We start from the raw sequence: 10,478 nt of genomic DNA on the forward strand, positions 1-10,478 counted from the left end.
GACAGAGTACAGTGTGCCGTATATTTATTAGCGAGTAAACACCCATGGAAGGAAGAGGGAAGAAATAGGACTGGGCAGAGGGAAGTTGAGCTGCCATGCAGCGGGGACAGCCCCAGGAAACTCTAGAGGAAGATGCCCTATCACGCTCTGCCTTGGGGCCCTCTATAATCAGTCCTTAGATGTGGGTTGCCCTGGGAAGGTGCTTGTAGCTAAAGCAATCCCTGAAGGGGGCTGGTAGTGGAGGCTGGAGATGCCAGTACTCCCAGCAGCTGGGCAGCATGTTCCCCCTGGAGGGGGCCTGCACGGGGCATCTCTGTGTCCATCACATGCCTTATTCCTCCTCAGCTCTGCAGGGCCTGGTTAGAGATAGCAAAATTCACACAGTGGAATCCAATGCAATTGTGATGAAAAAAATGAAGCCACAGAAAAATACTTCATGAGCAGCTGCATCCCATGGGGAGATCAGCTCGGTGCTTTGTGACCAACTAGAGAGGTGGGATAGGGAGGGTGGGAGGGAGACGCAAGAGGGAGGGAATACGGGGATATATGTATACACATAGCTGATTCACTTTGTTGTACAACAGAAACTAACACAACATTGTAAAGCAATTATACTCCAAGAAAAATGTTTAAAAAAAAGAAAAATACTTCATGACATGGAAATATGTTCAGTTATTATATTCAGTATTTATTTATATCACTATTTATCTAAAACTTATGATATGCCAGACACTCTTCTAAGTGCTATAAGTGAAAAAAGCAGGTTACAAAATAGTGTGTACAATTTGTCACGCTTTTATTTTTTTAAGAAGTGTATCTATGTATATATGAATTAAAAAGTTAGGAAGAAATTAAATATCAACAGGGTTATATCTGGATGATGCGATGTGGATGACTTTTTTTTGTAGTTCATATGTTTACAAATGATCTATGTTACAGAGAAATAGGTAAGTTATTAAAAACGTGTTCTTTTGGAAATCTTTATGGTAAAGTAGTGAGGATGCAGACAAGGACGTATGTTTCCATTCATATCTTAGGCATTTTATGTTCTATTACTAGGATTATGTGGGGAGAAAATAAACATGAATCTTTTCAAAATAGATAATGTGAACACAAAACCCATAACAAGAAACCAGAGACTAGCTAGGAAAAGGAAGATTAATTTTCAGACAATATCTGTAAGTGATTAGATGAGGCATTTCAGGTCCTGAATGTGTAAGTATGACTGGTTTATTTTTCCAATACTGTTAAGTGCATTCTAACTGTGTTCTGCCAATCTCTCCTTCCCTCTGGCTCGGTGGCTGCCTTAACTATATTCAACCCCATTCCAAAGCTCATCAGTGAATTCTCATTACTAAAAATCTCAGTTCAGTTAGAAAGACTTAGATATTTTCTTCCTATCATTCCAATTTAGACTTGAGACTCCAGTGGTTTGGGAGGATGGGGAGGAGATGGGGGGGGGTATCTCCCAGGTAATCCCCCTTCAGATTCCCCGTATACACTCCTCTGAGAGTGAAGTGATGCTGTCTTAAGTGACCGGACTGGGAGAGGCTGTGGTCCATTCCTCTTGGTCCTTACCACCATCCACCATCTGGCTCACTGACAGGAACCTCAGTGTAGACAGGGGGAGCTGTACAGGCCTAGCTGATGACGATGCTCGCCCAACCCTAAACAGCTCCCCTAAGCACCAGAGGATGCTCTGCCCCCTTCACTGGTTTGCAGCCAGTTGCCAGTCTCACCTACACTCCAGGACCCCAGTTCTCAAACTGGATCCATCTTCAGTGCACCTCAGGAACCTGGAATTAAAGGGAGGTATGTGTGCCCAGTCTCTGCCTGGCCACACCACTGCCCCATCACCCTGCATTGCTTTTCCTTCTCTGTGGTAGTTCCAAGGCAATTTAACAAGTCTGGTGACTAATGTGATTTCTAACTGGACTACCGGATGTTGGTCCTATACACACCCTCAAATTTTCCAACCCTCATGGGGCTTCTCTCCCATCTTTGGAACAAAGAACCACTGGAATGTTTCTGTTCACAAACACTGCACTCCTTAAACAGAGCCCTCACTTAAAATCCACTTTTTAATGGGGGAGGGGGGGGAGCTGTAGTGTAAACTGGGTGGGAAAGAGACTGGCCCCCTATCTGGAGTTCTTTGAAATAAGAATGTGGGTTATATAAAGCCGTTTGCTCTAATCACCAATTTCAGGGGAAAGAAAGACTTCTCCAAACCATGATGTTGTCTGCCATGTTTTCAGTACTTACTACAAGTCCCAGGCATTGTCATATTTCCTCTTCACTGTGAAGTATATACTATTACTAAGCTCCGCTTTATAGATGAGGGAGCTGGAGGTTAGGGGAGAATAACTTGCCCATGGTTACAGAGCTGTTTAGAGGGAAAGACTCTGGTTGGTCTGTCCTCACAGCCTGTACTCTTAACTACTAGGATATACTGTTTGAGTGTAGTTAGACAATCAGTGTAACTTTTTAAATGTTATTAAAGCTCAGCTTCTACATTAAAAAACAACTGAGCCAAACCTTAGAACAGTGAGCCTGCAAGGCCGAGGTCTGCACAATTCTCTAGTGCTGCTAAAAATGGCTTTTTCTCCAGCAAGTCTTGACTCTCTTTGCAAATTTTACTGAAATATTTAAATTCAGGCTTTCTGACCTCTAATGGGTCCTCTCTCTAGCTCAGCAACCCTTCTATTCAAGTTAATTGACGTTCTCATTTTTTCTTCAGCTCCTATAGACGATGAATGCTTCGCTTTGTTCATATTTTTTAGATGATGGTCACCAAAAAATGACTTCGAAAAGCAAGTCTAACCCTTTCCCTGGAAAAGGACATACCAGTATTAATAGACTCTTACAACTGGAAGGGACTTTAGCCCATTTCAATAACCATTTATGGTTATTAGAAGGAACTATTATATGGAATAATCATATTCCAATAAAATAACCAGTTAGTCCAGTTTTTCACCCAATGAAGAAAAGCCTCTATATTATCTCTGATGTCTGATACTAGGAGGCAAGTCTATGAAACTTGTTGTGTTTATTGCAGAGGTATTGAGGATGTTGTGTACAATCTTACATGTTGGGTCTGAGAGGTCCCAAGGGAAAACTCTATCTCTGGTCTCAGTATGTGGAATGAGTATACTTTTCCTAATCAATTGGTTTGTTTTGATCTATTGGACACTGTTAATCTTCAACCAAATTCAACCTTGCCTCCGTTCTTACCACGCCATTGGAACTGCTTGGCAAGTTACAAACAACCTCTATTTTGCCAAATTCAGAGGACTCGTCTTTTTTTTTTTTAAATATGAAATTTATTTTTATTGAAATACAGTTTATTTACAGTGTTTCAGGTGTACAGCAAAGTGATGCAGTTATATGCATATACTTTTTCAGATTCTTTTCCGTTATAGGTTACTACAAGATACTGCGTATTGTTCCCTGTGCTACGCAGTAGGCCCTTGTTGTTTGTTTATATACAGCAGTGTGTATCCGCTAATCCCAAATTTCCAATTTATCCCTAAGCCCCCTTCCCCTTTGGTAACCATAAGTTTGTTTTCTATGTCTGTGAGTCTGCTTCTGTTTTATAAACAACAGTGGACTCTCCTTTGTCTTCATTTTACTCAGTCGCTCAGCAGCAGATGATACAGCTGATGACGCCATCTTTCTCATACTGCTTTTCTCTTCTGGCTTCCATCATACCATATTCTCTTTGTGCTTCCATTTCTCTGGTTGTTCCTTCTCAGTCCCCATAGCTGTGTCCTTCTTGGCCTGACCAATTATGTTAGAAGACTCCAGGGCTTGGGCCCAAGTCTCATTTGGGAATCTAGCTCTGCAATGGCACCTCCGTCAGGAGTCAGCTGGTCCCCTCACTCATTCCCACTACTTCCTGGTTAGGAGTCCAAAAAAGATGAAGCAACGCTGTCTGGATGTAAGGGTAAGAGTAAGAATTGCAGACATGTGTCTTCTTACAAATACAGCTGTGTTTCTCTGCTTTCCCCCCAGAAACTTCTTTTTCTTTCCCTGGCCACCAGCGTTTGAAGAACAGTGAATAGGTTGTGGCCTCTCAATTTGGTATTTACTAAGTATACATACTTTTGATTTTTAAAAGTTTTTGTTTATTTTATTAGATTTTGGGGGCAGAGGATTCCGTAATGCAATTTAAAGCTACCCTCTTAATCAGAACTGTTCTGAGAACTTTTAAGACAATAAATCAGATTTTGTCATTCCTTTGTTTAAAAAGTCCAGTAGTTCTCTCTGCCCTCAGCATAAGATCCAAACTCCTTACCATGGCTTACAAGTTGCCCATGTACTCTTCTCCAGCTTCATTAGGTACTACTTTCACCCTATGTATGTTCCAACCACAGGGTTTTTGCACTTGCTATTCCCATTAGCGGAAATCCATTTCTCCTAATGGTTCCCATCAACCTTGAAGTGCAGCTCAGCTCTCACTTCCTCTGAGAAGCCTTTCCTTATCTCCCTACCTAAAGTACCCTGCCTTCTCCATGCCAGTGATTTTTCTCATATAATCATGTTTTATTTCCTTCAAAAAATAATCACAGTCGATTATTATCTTGTTAATTTATTTGTTGTCTTTTTTCCTCTTCCCTTGTTGCTTCACCAAAACTAGAGTAAGTTTCAAATGAATGAATGAATTTCTGATCCGGGAGGTTTAGGGTGAGTTAGATCTACTCAGTCCTGGGGAAAAAAAAAATCATTTTATTAAATAGTGTTTGAGTAGAGCCACAAGCACAGGACCAAAGTGCCAATTATATGGAGGTATCTGAATTTCTTTTTTTTTTTTTTTTGGTATCTGCATTTCTTTAAGTATTGCCCTAAATTATTCTCTGCTTTAAAAGCAACATTCATTATTCTATTCTGATAACAAAATGAATGAATGTTCATTGTAGAAAATAAAAATCACTATACTTCCTTACTCAGTGATAAACACAATGAACATTTTGGTGTGGAATCATCCATTTAGGAACTATTTGAGGTACTATTACGTGTCAGGTACAGTACTAGCCGGAATAAAACATGGCACTTACATTCATGGCACGTTCAACCTTTCTTCTTTACATTTTCTCCCAGAATAATTGGGATCATACTTATTTACAGTCTTCTAAGCCAGTTATTTCTACTTACAATACAGTGCAGACATTTCCCTATGAGTTTATTCTACAACATAATTTTAGTGGATGTATTGTATCTCACCATATGAATATGCTATTATGTACTTACTGAATCTCTCAGGTTAAAAATTCAGATTTTCAATTTTTCAATATTATAAATAATGCTATGGAAAATTTTAAACACATTTCATTATTTTCTTCATACAAATTCCTAGAATTAGAATTTCTGGCTAAAGGGTATATTCATTTTAAAGTTTTTGGATTCATGGGATCAAACTGCATTCCAGAGAGGTTGTAAAATATATACTCCCCACAGGAGTATAAGAAAGTGCCCATTTCTCTGCACTTTAAGCCAGGTTAGGTATCATCTATGAAAGGTTTTTTTTTGTTGTTTATAAAAAATATTTAATTGGTATCTAATTTTTGTTTTAATTTATATTTGTTTGGCTATTTATATGTTATCTTCAGTAAGTTTCCCACTCATATTCTTGGCCCTCTTCTTTGACTGGGGGTATTTACAGTTTTAAAAACTGATTTCTGGGAATTTGTCACATATTTAGGATATTGACCTGACATATTCATTGCATCTATTACTCTCAATTAATCGTTTGCCCTTTTGCTAACTTTTTCTCATACATTTAAAAATATTTCATGTCAGTTATATAAATATTGTCCTTAATAATTTCTGCCTTTGGCATTACATTTAAAAAGAGCTTTCCAACTCAAGATTTCATATTTTCCTATTCTTTTCTCTCTTTCAGTCTGTCTGTCTCTTTCTCTGTTTAACTCTTTATATGTAAATATGTATATTGTTGTGTATGTATGTGTATGTTGTTATATGATACGGGGTAGATCCAGCTATACTCATCCAAATAATTAAACAATAATTACAGCAATGTTAATTGGATGCATAGAATTTCATTGCATGGATATGCCACAATTTATTTGATCAATCTGTGGTTGGTCGATTTTGAGGTTGGACAATTATCCCCACTTTTCTCTCATTCTAAAAATGTGACACAAATCTTCTCTATAAAATTCTCCAGGTTCAGTGTCATTTCTGGAAGTGTAATTTGACTATATGCGTGATTTCATTGTGGGACAGTTTTGGTGATGACAAGGTGTGGCCCCAGTGGTGGGTGACTAAAATAGAGTCTAAAGGTCACAAGAAAGGAGGAGTCCTTTGTTACTCGCAGCTCACTCCTCTCCCCCGTACCTGCCCACGCTGACTGTGGAGCTGTCTGAGGTCTGCCTGGAAAACATCCTGCACTTAGCCGCTTCTGTGGGTTCTGAGGTGGGTTGTCCGCCCTAATTTATCCATTATTGTTGCCCCATCTGCTTTCCGTTTACAGAAATCATAAAAATCTCTGGTTTCCCTCCCTTTTGCTTTGAGTATTAAAATGGATTTACTTCTTTTTGTAAATATTTACTGTAATTTTAATGGAGTTTGAGGAGGACTGCTTTGGCTTATTTAAAAAAATTAAAACACAGAATTAGGCAGACAACTTAACTCTACCCATTGGAATCCTAGTGGTAGAATAAGCCACACTACCACTGTCTATCTGGTGTCAACTTGTTGCAAATTCTGCCTTCAACACTGCAGGGAAAAATATAGCCTTTTGATAGCCTAATAAGGCATTGGCACACTAATATTGTTTGCCACTCATAACAACACTATTCTCTTTATCTGAGTTTTAGCCTTACAATGTTTCCAATCAAATAATTGGCATAAAGATTCAAGCATAGGTACACAGCCATCTGGAACCATACCTGTCCACACCCCTATTATACAAAAACATATCTGGACAAATATGAGCACAAAAACATCAGCGGACATAATTATAATTATACACTCACAACTTCTTATTCACAAGAATAGGTGGTTTGCATGGGACTTCCCTGGTGGTCCAGTGGTTAAGTTTCTGTGATCCCAATGCAGGGGGCATGGGTTCGATCCCTGGTGGGGGAACTAAGATCCTGCATGCCACACGGTGCAGCCAAAAAAAAAAAAAAAAGAGAGAGAAAAAAAAAGAATAGGTGGTTTGCATAGTGTTGACATAAAGGCTGATGACCTAAGAGCAAAAGAAGGTAAGTGGAGGAGAGAGGGTGAGTAAAACTGAGAATAAGTAGGTCAAGAAATAATAGGAGGCTTTATCATGGAAAGCATCTCCCAATATATACATATATCAAATCATTACATCGTACACCTTAACCTCACACAATGTTGTATATCAATTATATCTCAATGAGCTGGAAACACACTCACATACATATACACACAAACATGAAATAACAGGAGGCCAATTTAAAAGAAAATAAAGTGTATGCAAGAGACTGAAGAGTAAAACAAGGGGATTTGTAAAGGATGGGGGAAGTAGAGGGATAATTCTGGAAGGCTGGGGTATTCCTGTTTCTATTGTTTCTGAGTTTTATCGCTATTCTCCTTCACTCTCCTCTGTCATAAAGTGGACTTTAAAATATTTATCTCCACATTAATTTTTTAAAAACAGCTTTATTGATATATAATTCATATACCATAAACTTCACCCTTTTGAAATGTACAATTCAGTGCCTTTTAGGACAGTCAGAGTTGTGCAACCATTACCACTATCTAATTCTAGAACATTTTCATCACCCACGAAAGAAACCTCATTCTCATTGCATTCACTCCCCACTACTCCCCCTCCCCTATCCCTGGCAACCACTAATTTACTCTCTATCTCTATGGGTTTGCCTCTTCTGGATATTTCACATAAATGGGATCATATACTATGTGGCCTTTGGTGACTGGCTTCTTTCACTTCACAGAGTGCTTTTAAGGTCACCCAAGTCATAGTCATATATCAGTACTTCATTCCTTTTTATTAATAACCAAACAATATTCCATTGTATGGATATATAACTTTTTTCATTTTTAACTTTTTAAAATTGTGGTAGAAAACACATGCCATTTACCATCTTAACCATTTGTAAGTGTATGGTTCAGTAAAGTATATTCGCATTGCTGTTCAACAGATCTCCAGACCTTTTCCATTCTGCAGAAGTGAAATTCTATACCTATTAAACAGCTCCCCTTCCCCCAGTCTGATAACCACCATTCTACTTTGTCTCTATACATTTGACTACTTTAGCCGCGAAGCATGTGGGATCTTAGTTCCCCGACCAGGGATGGAACCTACACCCCCTGCACTGGAAGGCAAAGTCTTAACCACTGGACCGCCAGGGAAGTCCCTGAATTTGACTACTTTAGACACCTCATATAAGTAGAATCACACAGTATTTGTCCTTTTGTGACTAGCTTATTTCACTTAGCATAATGTCCTCAAGGTTCATCCATGGTGTAGCATGTGTCAGAATTTCATTCCTTTCTAAGGCTGAGTAATATTCAATTGTATATATAAACCACATTTTGTTTATCCATTCATCTGTCAAACATCACACTTAAAAAATCCATTCATCACTTGATGGGCATTTATTTCCACTTTGGGGTTATTACGAACACTGCTATGAACACTCTTGTGCAAGTTTTTTTTGTTTTTTTTAACAGTTCTTAATTTTTTTAAAAAAATTATTTATTTATTTATTTATTTATTTATTTATGGCTATGTTGGGTCTTCGTTTCTGTGCGAGGGCTTTTTCTAGTTGCGACAAGCGGGGACCACTCTTCATCGCGGTGCGCGGGCCTCTCACTGTCGCGGCCTCTCTTGTTGCAGAGCACAAGCTCCAGACGCGCAGGCTCAGTAGTTGTGGCTCACGGCCCTAGTTGCTCCGCGGCATGTGGGATCTTCCCAGACCAGGGCTCGAACCCGTGTCCCCTGCATTGGCAGGCAGATTCTCAACCACTGCGCCACCAGGGAAGCCCCTACAAGTTTTTATATGGCCATATATTTTCAGTTGTCTTAGGTATATGCCTAGCTGTGGAATTGTTGAGTGATATGATAATGTTTAACTTTTTGAAGAATTGCCAAACTGTTTTCCAAAACAGCTGCACTATTTTACATTTCCACTACCAGTATAAGTATTGTAATTTCTCCACAGCCTTGTCAACACTTGTTAGTGTCTGTCTTTTTGATTATAGCCATCCTAGTGGATGTGAAGTAGCATCTCATTGTGGTTTTGGTTTACATTTCCCTAATGACAAATGATGTCATGTTTATTCTTTAAACGGAAGAGAGGAAGGGATATGCCCAGGAAAACTGTTCTAGTAGCTTCATTCTCTATTACTGTGAGGAGATTGGGGTGGCTGGGGAACGCAGTGAGGGAGCGTCACCAGGATTGCTCAGGTAAAATCTAATATCAATACTGTTGATAATACTACTACTAAAATAATAAGAGCTTACAGTGCCAGGCACTTGTGCAGGTGCTTTTACATGTCATCTCATTTAATAACAGGTGAGACACTCACACCTCATATCTATAGGAATAACTCCTTGTTTTAGAAGCGTCCTTGGGGGATTCCTTCAAGGGAGATCATATCTTCTGATCTCTGCTTCTTCTGACATTGAAACTTTTATTCTCATTACCTTTATATTCCATGTGTCCATCCATGTGCTCTGTCAGTTTTACTCTGAATAGGTTGGGACTCCTCTTCCTCTTCTAGTTGAGAGCCAGCTCCACCTAGAGTCTCACCTTTACTCCTGGTCTGGGACTACTTCCTACCACTTAGGGACTAAGAACTGAAGATACTTTTCGCTGACTGATCTTCTGCACTATACAGATCTTTTAGTAGAGAGCCTGGGTCACTGAGAGCGAGGCCTGATCTCTTTTTTCTCCCTTCTCCTTTCAGTCAAACATGTTCAGACAGGATCACTGGACCATACCAAGCCCATCCCCTCTGGTCCACTGCCTCACTGTGAAAGGTCAAAATGACAGCTCTGAAATGCATCGCAGAATGCCAATGAGAAGGGCTGAAGTGGCTGAGGTGGACTAGTTTGAGGTGTTCTGCTTTAAGCAACACAGTAAAGTGTTAGGGTTGAAAACCAGTGAACTAAATTCAGTATTTAATTTCAGATGTTATTGATAACATCCAAGTTTTTGATCACTAATGATATTGTTGGCCCTTCAATATTTGGGTTATTTTGTTCTATCAACTGATTAATTATAACCTTAGCCATGTCACTCAAAGTTTTCTCACAGGTTCACTGTAAGTTTATCAGCTTTTACCTAGTTTTGCCAGCCCACAATCAGCAGAAAGGCTGCTTATCCGCCTGGAGAACACTTATTGAGTCTGGGCACTGGCACATTTTGTGGATAATTGAAGGAAAAACTAAAGAAGCTTTGAAGTTGTAAGTAGAGATTTTAAAATTATAATTATTAGACATGAAATTCAGGTATAAAAAA

The sequence above is a fragment of the Balaenoptera acutorostrata genome, chromosome 4 (genome assembly GCF_949987535.1).
Source record: "Balaenoptera acutorostrata chromosome 4, mBalAcu1.1, whole genome shotgun sequence".
NCBI lineage: Eukaryota > Metazoa > Chordata > Mammalia > Artiodactyla > Balaenopteridae > Balaenoptera > Balaenoptera acutorostrata.